The sequence below is a fragment of the Carcharhinus amblyrhynchos genome, unplaced genomic scaffold (genome assembly GCF_965287045.1).
Source record: "Carcharhinus amblyrhynchos unplaced genomic scaffold, sCarAmb.v2.hapA scaffold_614, whole genome shotgun sequence".
Lineage (NCBI taxonomy): Eukaryota > Metazoa > Chordata > Chondrichthyes > Carcharhiniformes > Carcharhinidae > Carcharhinus > Carcharhinus amblyrhynchos.
Genome location: NW_027650354.1, coordinates 80249 through 90842, shown reverse-complemented (window position 1 = coordinate 90842; position 10594 = coordinate 80249). Strand labels below are relative to the sequence as shown.

General features: G+C 46.2%; 1 non-coding gene across 1 annotated transcript; it reads right to left on the bottom strand.

The window, feature by feature from the left end:
• Positions 1-283: 283 nt before the first annotated feature.
• Positions 284-500, bottom strand: LOC145339697 (small nucleolar RNA U3). The gene has a single exon (XR_013886053.1). It is a non-coding gene; the product is annotated as a small nucleolar RNA U3 (small nucleolar RNA).
• Between the last annotated feature and the right edge of the window lie 10094 nt (positions 501-10594).

Sequence of the window (10594 nt, the reverse complement as noted above, 5' to 3'; positions counted from 1 at the left end):
TCCCTTCTCTATGAACGGTATGCTTTGTCTGTATAATGGATAAGAAACAATACTTTTCACTGTATACTAATACATGTGACAACAATAAATCAAATCAAATCAGAACCTTCTACACTTAAGAATTAAGATAAGTATTTGAAAGACCTCAGCATACAAGGTGTGTGAAAACACAATTAAAAGGGACACGTGTTTCAGAAGGAGCACAGACACAACTCTTTCTGCTGCAATATCTCATACACACAATTCCAAATCAAATGTTTCCTTTTGTTAATTTTACAGACAATCCACTCAGACTGTGCTCTCTTCCTCCACCTCTCTACAAGAGAGAGAAGGAACACTCATCAATGACACTGAGCAGTTACTAACAGTAACACTCAGTACCAGCTTCCTGCTCAGAAGAGAACACTAGAAATTCTCCTCATGGATTGTGAGACCACACACTTTAGAAACACATTTCTCTCAGAAAACACTATAGAAATGATCCCTAAGAGTATAATCTCACTGACAAACACACAGAAACTCAGCTGCCAATACCACAGATACACATCACGCTCACGGGTTGCGTCTCTCATTTATCGATTCTGTTATTTACATTTTTGCTAATTAATTGCTCTACAATTATACACCAAATTAAATATACAAAAACAGATTATTTTTCCAAATGGAACATTGAAACCATCGGATTTGTAAACTCTCATTTCCATAATATATTCAATCCACTATCAAAAGTTAACATATGTGTCACTCAGAACACACAGACTGTATCATTGTCTAACTCTTCATAAAACACAGCAACTAACTCCCTGTCAGTGTGAATCAGACTGTAAACTTGGTGTTATATATGACTCTGAAATGAGTTTCCAACCACATCTCTGGATCATCAGTGAGACAGCCTGTTCCCACCTCCATAACATTTCTCATAGTTTTACAGAAATAGACTTTATTCCTCAAATATCTGAAAAGACTTACCTCCGTGAACCGGCCTCATTGTTCCTGAGGAGCAGTATCCAGAGGCAGCGATTTTTGGGCGTGTGAAAAGGCAGCATAAAAGGTACATTTTTCTGTTTATTTTGTTTAACTGTTTATTTCTAATTTAAGTCGCGAGTTTTTTGGCGGTTTTGTTTTAAATTAGTTAGAAACCGGAAGTCGTCACTAGGACGCTTACCGGTAGTTGTAGTTTTTTTTTCTTGAGCCCCTAATCCTATAAATTAGTCCAGAGAGGATACCCGATCCTCTACACTGGTAGAGAATCCCACCCTTCCACCTCCTCTAACCTAAATTATAAGTGTGGGAAAGTTTTTTTTTGTTTTTTTTGTTTTTTTTTCTGCTGGTAATTGTTTCAGGGATGGCAGTTCAGGCAGTGTGCTGCATCTCCTGTGGGATGTATGTGTTGAGGGACTCCAGTAGTGTTTCAGGGGATTTTACTTGTAAGAAGTGTGTTAGATTGCAGCTTCTGGAGGAGCGTGTAAAGGAGCTGGAGGTGGAATTAGAGGAACTCCGCATAATTCAGGAGGCAGAGGTGGACATTGATAGGAGTTATAAGGAGATAGTAACTCCTAGAAATCAGTCTTGGGTCACTGCCAAGAGGAGGGGAAAGAAGCAACTGAGGGGTCAATCCCCTGGGGCTGTTCCCCTCCAAAATAGGTTTTCGGTCCTGGAGGCTACAGTTGAGGAGGAATCAACTGGGGATAGCCAAAGGGAGCAGGACTCTGGGGGTGAGCCTATTGTAAAAGCTCAGGTGGTTAGGGGATGCAAAAGATTGGGCCTTGTGATTGGGGACTCCACAGTTAGGGGGACGGATAGGAGAGTTGGTAGTAATGGTAGGGACTCAGGGCTGGTGTGTTGCCTACCAGGGGCTGGGGTCCGGGATGTGTCAGAGAGGATATTCAAGACTCTTAAGGGAGAGGGTGATCAACCCCAAGTTAAGTTATAATTCATGTGGGGACACATGACATAGGGAGGCTAAGGGAAGGGGATATTAAGCAGAGTTTCATGGAGTTGGGGTGGAAACTAAAGGCCAAGTCAAACAGAGTGGTTATCTCTGGACTCTTGCCTGTGCCACGGGATAGTTTAGAGAGGAATAGAGAGAGGGAAAGTTTGAACTTGTGGCTGAGGGGATGGTGCAGGAGGGAGGGGTTCAGGTACTTGAGCAATTGGGGCTCATTCTGGGGAAGGTGGGACCTCTATAAGAGTGATGGTCTACACCTGAACCAGAGGGGAACAAATATCCTGGGGGGTAAATTTGTGAAGGCTATGCAGGGAGGTTTAAACTGATTCAGAGGGGGGATGGGATCCTGAGTAGAGGGGGTGAAAGTGAGGGGGGCATAGAAGGGGACGGCAATGCACGGCATTGTGGGGGTGGGGCGGAGCAGGGTTTGAAATGTATATACTTTAATGCGAGGAGTATTCGCATTAAAGTGGATGAACTTGCAGCGTGGATCAGTACCTGGGACTTTGATGTTGTGGCCATTTCAGAGACATGGATAGAGCAGGGTCAGGAATGGATGTTGCAGGTCCCGGGGTACAAATGCTTTAGTCGGAGTAGAGAAGGAGGTAGAAGGGGGGGAGGGGTAGCATTATTGGTCAAGGACTGTATCACAGTGTCAGAGAGGAAGTTTGATGAGGACTTGTCTGTTGAGGTGGTATGGGCGGAGATTAGAAATAGGAGAGGAGAGGTCACCCTGTTGGGAGTCTTTTATAGACCTCCTAAAAGTTCTAGAGAGGTTGAGGAAAGGATTGCAGAGTCAATCCTGGTTAGGAGTGAAAGTAATAGGGTAATTGTTGTGGGGGACTTTAACTTTACTAATATTGATTGGAATTGCTATAGCTCTAGCTCGTTAGAGGGGTCAGTGTTTGTACAAAGCGTGCAGGAAGGTTTTTTGACTCAGTATGTAGATAGGCCAACTAGAGGTGAGGCTATATTGGATTTGGTGCTGGGTAATGAGCCAGACCAGGTGCTAGACTTGGAAGTTGGTGTGCATTTTGGTGATAGTGACCACAATTCGGTTACGTTCACCTTAGTGATGGATAGGGATAGGCATAGAACATAGAACCCTACAGTTCAGAAACAGGCCCTTCGGCCCATCGAGTCTGCACCAACCACAATCCCACCCAGGCCCTATCCCCATATCCCTTAACATTTACCCACTAATCCCGCTAACCTACACATCCCAGGACACTAAGGGGCAATTTTAGCATGGCCAATCAACCTAACCCGCACATCTTTGGACTGTGGGAGGAAACCGGAGCATGAACCTCGGGTCAGTAGTTTTAGCTGGGGGAAGGGTAATTATGAGGCTATTAGGAGAGAATTAGGAAGCATAGGTTGGACTAGGAGATTACAGGGACTGGGAACGTCCGAAATGTGGAATTTTTTCAAGGAACAGCTACTGCGGGTCTGTGATAGGTATGTCCCTGTCAGGCAAGGAGGAATTGGTAGGGCTAGGGAACCGTGGTGTACTAAAAAAGTTGATTCGTTGGTTAGGAAGCAAAAGGAGGCTTATGTTCGGATGAGGCTTGAGGGCTCAGGTAGTGCATTAGAAAGCTTTAGATTGGCTAGGAGGGAGTTAAAGAGTGAGTTAAGAAGGGCTAAAAGAGGACATGAGAAGACTTTGGCTGATAGGATTAAGGAGAATCCTAAGGCGTTCTATAGGTATGTCAAGAACAGAAGGTTGGTTAGGGCAAGATTAGGGCCAGTTACAGACAGTAGAGGGAAGTTGTGTGTGGAACCGGAGGAGATTGGAGAGGCATTGAACCAATATTTCTCTTCGGTGTTCACGCAGGGGGACATGAATATAGTTGTGGAGGACACTGGGGTGCAGGGGTGTAAAATAGAAAGTATTGCAGTTGAAACCGGGGATGTGCTGGATATTCTAGAGGGCTTGAAAATAGATAAGTCCCCTGGTCCGGATGGGATTTACCCTAGGATTCTCTGGGAGGCCAGAGAGGTGATTGCAGAGCCTCTGGCTCTGATCTTCAGGTCATCGTTGGTCTCTGGTATAGTACCGGAAGATTGGAGGATAGCGAATGTTGTCCCATTGTTTAAGAAGGGGAACAGAGACTTCCCCGGGAATTATAGACCGGTGAGTCTTACTTCTGTTGTGGGCAAGGTTTTAGAAAGAATTATTAGGGATAGGATTTATAGTTATTTGGAGAGTAATGAATTGATTGGAGATAGTCAGCATGGTTTTGTAGCGGGAAGGTCGTGCCTTACTAACCATATTGAGTTCTTTGAGAAAGTGACCAAAGAGGTGGATAGGGGTAAGGCAGTTGAGGTGGTATATATGGATTTTAGTAAGGCGTTTGATAAGGTTCACCATGGTAGGCTTCTGCAGAAAATGCAGATGTATGGGATTGGGGGTAATCTAGGTACTTGGATCAGGAATTGGCTAGCGGATAGGAGACAGAGGGTGGTGGTTGATGGTGAATATTCGTCATGGAGTTCGGTTACGAGTGGTGTGCCTCAGGGATCTGTTTTGGGGCCACTGCTGTTTGTAATTTTTATTAATGATCTGGATGAGGGTATAGTTGGGTGGATTAGTAAATTTGCTGATGACACCAAAGTCGGAGGTGTGGTAGATTGTGAGGAAGGGTGTCATAGTTTGCAGGGTGACTTAGATAGGTTGCAGAGCTGGGCCGAGAGGTGGCGGATGGAGTTTAATGTGGAGAAATGTGAGGTAATTCATTTCGGTAGGAGTAACAGATGTGTTCAGTATAGGGCTAACGGGAGGACTTTGAATAGTGTGGATGAACAGAGGGATCTAGGTGTATGTGTACATAGATCCCTGAAAGTTGGTAATCAAGTAGATAAGGTTGTTAAGAAGGCATACGGTGTCTTGGCGTTTATTGGTAGGGGGATTGAATTTAGGAGTCGCAGCGTCATGTTGCAACTGTACACAACTCTGGTGCGGCCGCACTTGGAGTATTGTGTGCAGTTCTGGTCCCCACATTACAGGAAGGACGTTGAGGCTTTGGAGAGGGTGCAGAGGAGGTTTACCAGGATGTTGCCTGGTATGGAGGGGAGGTCCTATGAGGAGAGACTGAGGGATTTGGGGTTGTTTTCGCTGGAAAGAAGGAGGCTAAGAGGGGATCTTATTGAAACATATAAGATGATTAGAGGTTTAGACAGGGTGGATAGTGATAGCCTTTTTCCTCGGATGGAGAAAGCTAGCACGAGGGGGCATGGCTTTAAATTAAGGGGGGGTAGTTATAGGACGGATGTCAGGGGTAGGTTCTTTACCCAGAGGGTGGTGAGGGATTGGAATGCCCTGCCTGCTGCGGTTGTAAATGCGCCTAGTTTGGGGGCGTTTAAGAGATCCGTGGATAGGTTTATGGACGAAAAGGGATTGGTTTAGATTAGAGGGTCATTGTTTTTTTAAAAAAAACCTGGTCGGCGCAACATCGTGGGCCGAAGGGCCTGTTCTGCGCTGTAATGTTCTATGTTCTATGTTCTATGTTAAAACATCACAAACATTCGAAAATGGACATACATTGAGTGCAATAATATTCAGGTTTTCTGCACAGATCATGTTGCACTCTGAGTGCTTCATTACATTCAAAGGGACAAAACAGACATTTCAAAATAGTCATTACAAAGAGTGTAACATCTCCCTCCTCAGTCCCTGCCTTAGTTTATCTGCCACAGAAACACTCTTTCCTGCCTTTATCACCTCTTGGTTATATTCCAGCACATTCCAGGTTAGCCTCCCACTTTTACTTCTCTGTATTTTTGTGATCAGAGACTCAGCTGCCAACGTCGTCACTCACAGCAGTGGGAGGGAAACCTTGCTTAAGGAAAAAGGCAGACTTGGCTGGAACAGTAGTTAGCACTGCTGCCTCACAACGCCAGGGACCCAGGTTCAATTCCAGCCTTGGGTGACTGTGTGGAGTTTGCACATTCCCCCAGTGTCTCCATGGGTTTTCTCCAGGAGCTCCAGTAGGACAAAAGGAGGCCATTCAACCCATCAAGTCTGTACCAACTCTCTAACAGACCCCACTCTAACACCGCACATTTACCATGGATAATCATTCTAACCTGCATATCTTTGGACATTAAGGGGCAATTTAGCATGGCCAATCCCCCTAACCGGCACATCTGTGGCCACTAAGGGACAATTTACCATGGTCAATCCACCTAACCTGCACATCTTTGGACACTAATGGATAATTTAGCACAGTCAATCCCCCTAACCTACACATCTTTGGGACACTAAGGGACAATTCACCATGGTCTATCCACCTAACCTACACATCTTTGGGATACTAAGGGACAATTTACCATGGTCTATCCCCCTAACCTACACATCTTTGGGATACTAAGGGACAATTTACCATGGTCTATCCCCCTAACCTACACATCTTTGGGACACTAAGGGACAATTTACCGTGGTCTATACACCTAACCTGCACATCTTTGGGACACTAAGGGACAATTTACCGTGGTCTATCCCCCTAACCTACACATCTTTGGGACACTAAGGGACAATTTACCGTGGTCTATCCCCCTAACCTACAGTGGGGATTGATTGTTTGCACCTGAGTGCTTGCCTTTGGAGAGAGAGAGAGCCATTGCTGCTGTGCGGGGGTGAGGGGAGTGAGGGGAGGGGGGTTGTGTCTGGAGGATTCTCCCACACAATTCCCAACTTCTCACCAGAAGGTCTCAGCTGACAATGTCTTCACTCACACACCAGTACTCCGAATTGATGGGGGGGGAGGGAAACACTCCTAATTGGCGGGGGTTTGGATTGTGGTGTGTGTGGGGGGGGGGTGGTCTGCCGGGGTGGTTAGCAGGGGGTCTGCAATGGGTGTTCAAGGAGGTTGGGCTTCAGGGGTTCCCCTGCAGAATAGGAATGGGCTTCAGGTTTGTGTTGTGCCGGTTGGTAACAGTGTGGATCCAGAATGGATCCGAGGAAGGTAAAGTGGGATTTGGTGTTCGAGTTGGGCGCGCAGTTCATTCATGGATTTAAATTGTTGGGCCACCCGACCAGGGTGTGGAACCGGATCCGCTCCCAAATCGGGTGTCGGTAAAGGGGCGATCTGCTGGGTTTCGGGGGCAGCTCGTGTTACAGGCCCAACGCCCGAATTTACCGTGATTTCACACCCGAAAATGGGCGTGAATGTTTGGTAAAATCGGGCCCTAACAGTGGCCAACATCTGCAGTGAGGAGGAGAAATGATCAGAATCTGAGAGCAATTCTCCATCATCTGTTACATAAGAACATAAGAAATAGGAGCAGGAGTCGGCCATCTAGCCCTTCGAGCCTGCCCCGCAATTCAATAAGATCATGGCTGATCTGTCGTGGCTCAGTTCCACATTCCCGCCCTCTCCCCATAACCCTTAATCCCCTCTCCTATCAAAAACCCATCAACCTGCGTCTTAAAAATATTTAGCGAGGCAGCCTCCACCACTTCAACGGGCAGAGAATTCCAGAGATTCACCACCCTTTGAGTGAAGAAGTTCCTCCTCAACTCCGTTCTAAACCGCCTCCCCTTTATCTTGAGGCTGTGCCCCCTAGTCCTACTGTCCTTTCTGAGCGGGAAGAGCCTCTCCACCTCAGTGTTTGCTCACTGACTTCTGCCTCTCACCCCAATACACACCTCACTGACCACAGATACACACCCCGCTGACCACACCTGTGGTCAGAGAACCCCCCCCTCCCCCCGCCCCACCGAAGGAAACCCCCGGCACACCTCAATCGCTGGCCTCCTCCCTTCCTGGACTGCTCCCAATGCAGAGAGGTAACAGGATCCCCCAAGCCTACCAATTGCAGTGAAGCCCCCTCCCCACACATTTTGTCCCCAATCCTTAGCGCTGCCTAATTCTCATTGGGCATTAGCAGGGTGCCCCCTTGGCATTGCCCTTTGCCCCTTGTGCAGTGCCTGGTGGCACGGACCAGCACTGCCAGGGTGTCCATCCCCAGGGCACCAGCCCCCAGCACCTGCCCTTCGGGGGGGTCCCCTGTTAGCTCACCTCCGTTCCAGGGGGCTGTCCCACTCGCTCCCCGAATGTAGGGAGCTAGTCCCAACATTGCCAGATTGAAATCCTCCTGCTGGGGTAGGAGATTCAATCAGGGTCTGAAAGGCCCCGATAATTAACACATTAACAGATATAAAATACACGCAGGAAAGATTGAAATGCCTTCCCTGCCGTCCCGCCTGTTTCCAGCCTGCTCTGGCAGGCGACTGTTCTCTGGATCAGGGAGATGTGGATGTGTTCCCGGCGTATCCCTGCTCATGGACACAAATCTCCCACCACAACCTGCCAGAGAAATTACTGCTGGCAATGGGGGAACCGCGGCCCTCATGTTCACCCCAGCCAAATTCAAATGGCAGAATTTCTCATCCAGGCAGCCTTTATTAAACACTGAGCAGATTCTGAACTGGATTATAACGCTACATTATGCAGTCGTAACAGCCCCAAACGTTTGCTGTTTCATTTTGCATTTTGGCCTCAGTGTGAGGATTGGTTGTTTCACTCCCCCGACACTCTGGGAAGCTTTTATCAAAACAAACCTCATTTCATAGCACAGCTAAGCTTAACAATGAACATTTGAACAACACTTACACATGGCAAGATACAATTCTTAAATGCTAACACATGCCTATGAGTTCCAATTCCAGCGATATTACTCCTAAACACTTTCCACCCACTTCTCCCATCAGCTCCTCCCATTAGCATATCACTCGGGTTCTGTTAATTAAACAAATCAAAACACAAATCTGAAAGCCTAGGGAAATCTAAGGAAACACATTAATCCATCATAAATCAAGCACCGCATGTAAGTATCTTATTCGGCACTCAGCAAAACTGAGCGGGAGTGGGTGGGGGGGGGGGGAGGGGGGGCGGGGGGTGGTGCGGAAACTACACCCTGCAGACTGAAATGTCACAGCTTTTCCCCTTGGTGTTTTCAGAGTAGGGTTTTATCAGGTTGATAAAAGGAAAAACAAAATGATTGGGCAGACACTTACACAGAGAAATCATTTCAATGATGTTTGGGTCGTTAGAGAGAGGTAGATTTCTCTGTGCTTCTTTTTCTCTCTGGATCTGCTGGAAATATACCTGAAGATGGTTGTATTGGAGTCAGAGGACAGGTGTCTTTACAATATAGAATATAGAACATTACAGCACAGTACAGGCCCCTCGATGTTGTGCCAAATTATGTCCAATCCCAATATCAAACTATCCCACTCCCTATCATTCTGGTGTGCTCCATGTGCCTATCCAATAACCACTTGAACATTCCTAAAGTGTCCGACTCCACTATCACAGCAGGCAGTGCATTCCACACCCCAACCACTCTCTGAGTAAAGAATCTACCTCGGACATCCCTCCTGTATCTCCCACCATCAACCTTATAGTTACGCCCCCTAGTAACAGCTACAGCCACCTGAGGAAATAGTCTCTTCACGCCCACTCTATCTATCCCCCTCATCATCTTATAAACCTCTATTAAGTCGCCTCTCACCCTCCTCCACTCTAAAGAGAAAAGCCCCAGCTTCCTCAACCTTTCCTCATAAGACCTACCCTCCAAACCAGGCAGCATCCTGGTAAATCTCCTCTGCACTCTCTCCAATGCTTCCACATCCTTCTTATAGTGAGGTGACCAGAACTGCACACAATATTCCAAATGTGGTCTCACCAAGGTCCAGTATAGTTGCAGCATAACCCCACAGCTCTTAAACTCAGAGTTAATACACGCTAACACACTATAAACCTTCTTCACAGCTCTATCCACTTGAGTGGCGACCTTCAGAGATCCGTGTATATGAATCCCAAGATCTCTCTGTTCCTCCACATTCCTCAGAATCATGCCATTGACCCTGTAATCCGCATTCAAGTATGTCCTACCAAAATGTATCACCTCACACTGTATATATACAAAGCGGCTAAGAGGCTGGGAGTCCAGTATCCACATGAGCTGATTTATTTGTGTTAAGAGGAATGTATGTTGTGGGAATTGTTGCTTACATTGACACTATAGAGAAAGCTACTTCTGAAGTATTGTATGTTATGTTTCGAAGTATTTATATTGGTGAAATACATGCTAATATTTTTGTTATATTTTAGCTGTCTTGTTCAATACAATTTTTTTCAATAAATTTGTCCAAGTGGGTCAATCCAATAATACCCGGAGTGAAATGCTTTGCAATATACTTGATAGTTTCTGATCTGGTCCTCAAATAATTGATGGCTGTTACAGGATTAGAATCCATAACTCACTTGTTGAGTTTTGGGTTATTGGACTCAAATACAGAGAATGGTGAGCACTCCCATTTGCTTTTTTGGTGTTGAGTTCGATTTGTTTAGAGAGCCCTGTAGGATACTGGATATTTCAGAGGCTACATATTTTCTGGGTGTGGAAGAAATTACTGGTCATGGTTTACAAAAGTTGGTTAAAAAAAGTTTATTTAGGCTTTCATTAATACTGCCATAAAGTTACTGTAAAAATCCCCTAGTTACCATCCTCTGGCACCTGTTTGGGGATACTGAGGGAGAATTGAGCTTGGCCAATGCACCAAACCAGCACATCTTTCAGACTATGAGAGGAAACCAGAACACCCAGAGGAAACCCACAAAGTCACAGGGACAACATGCA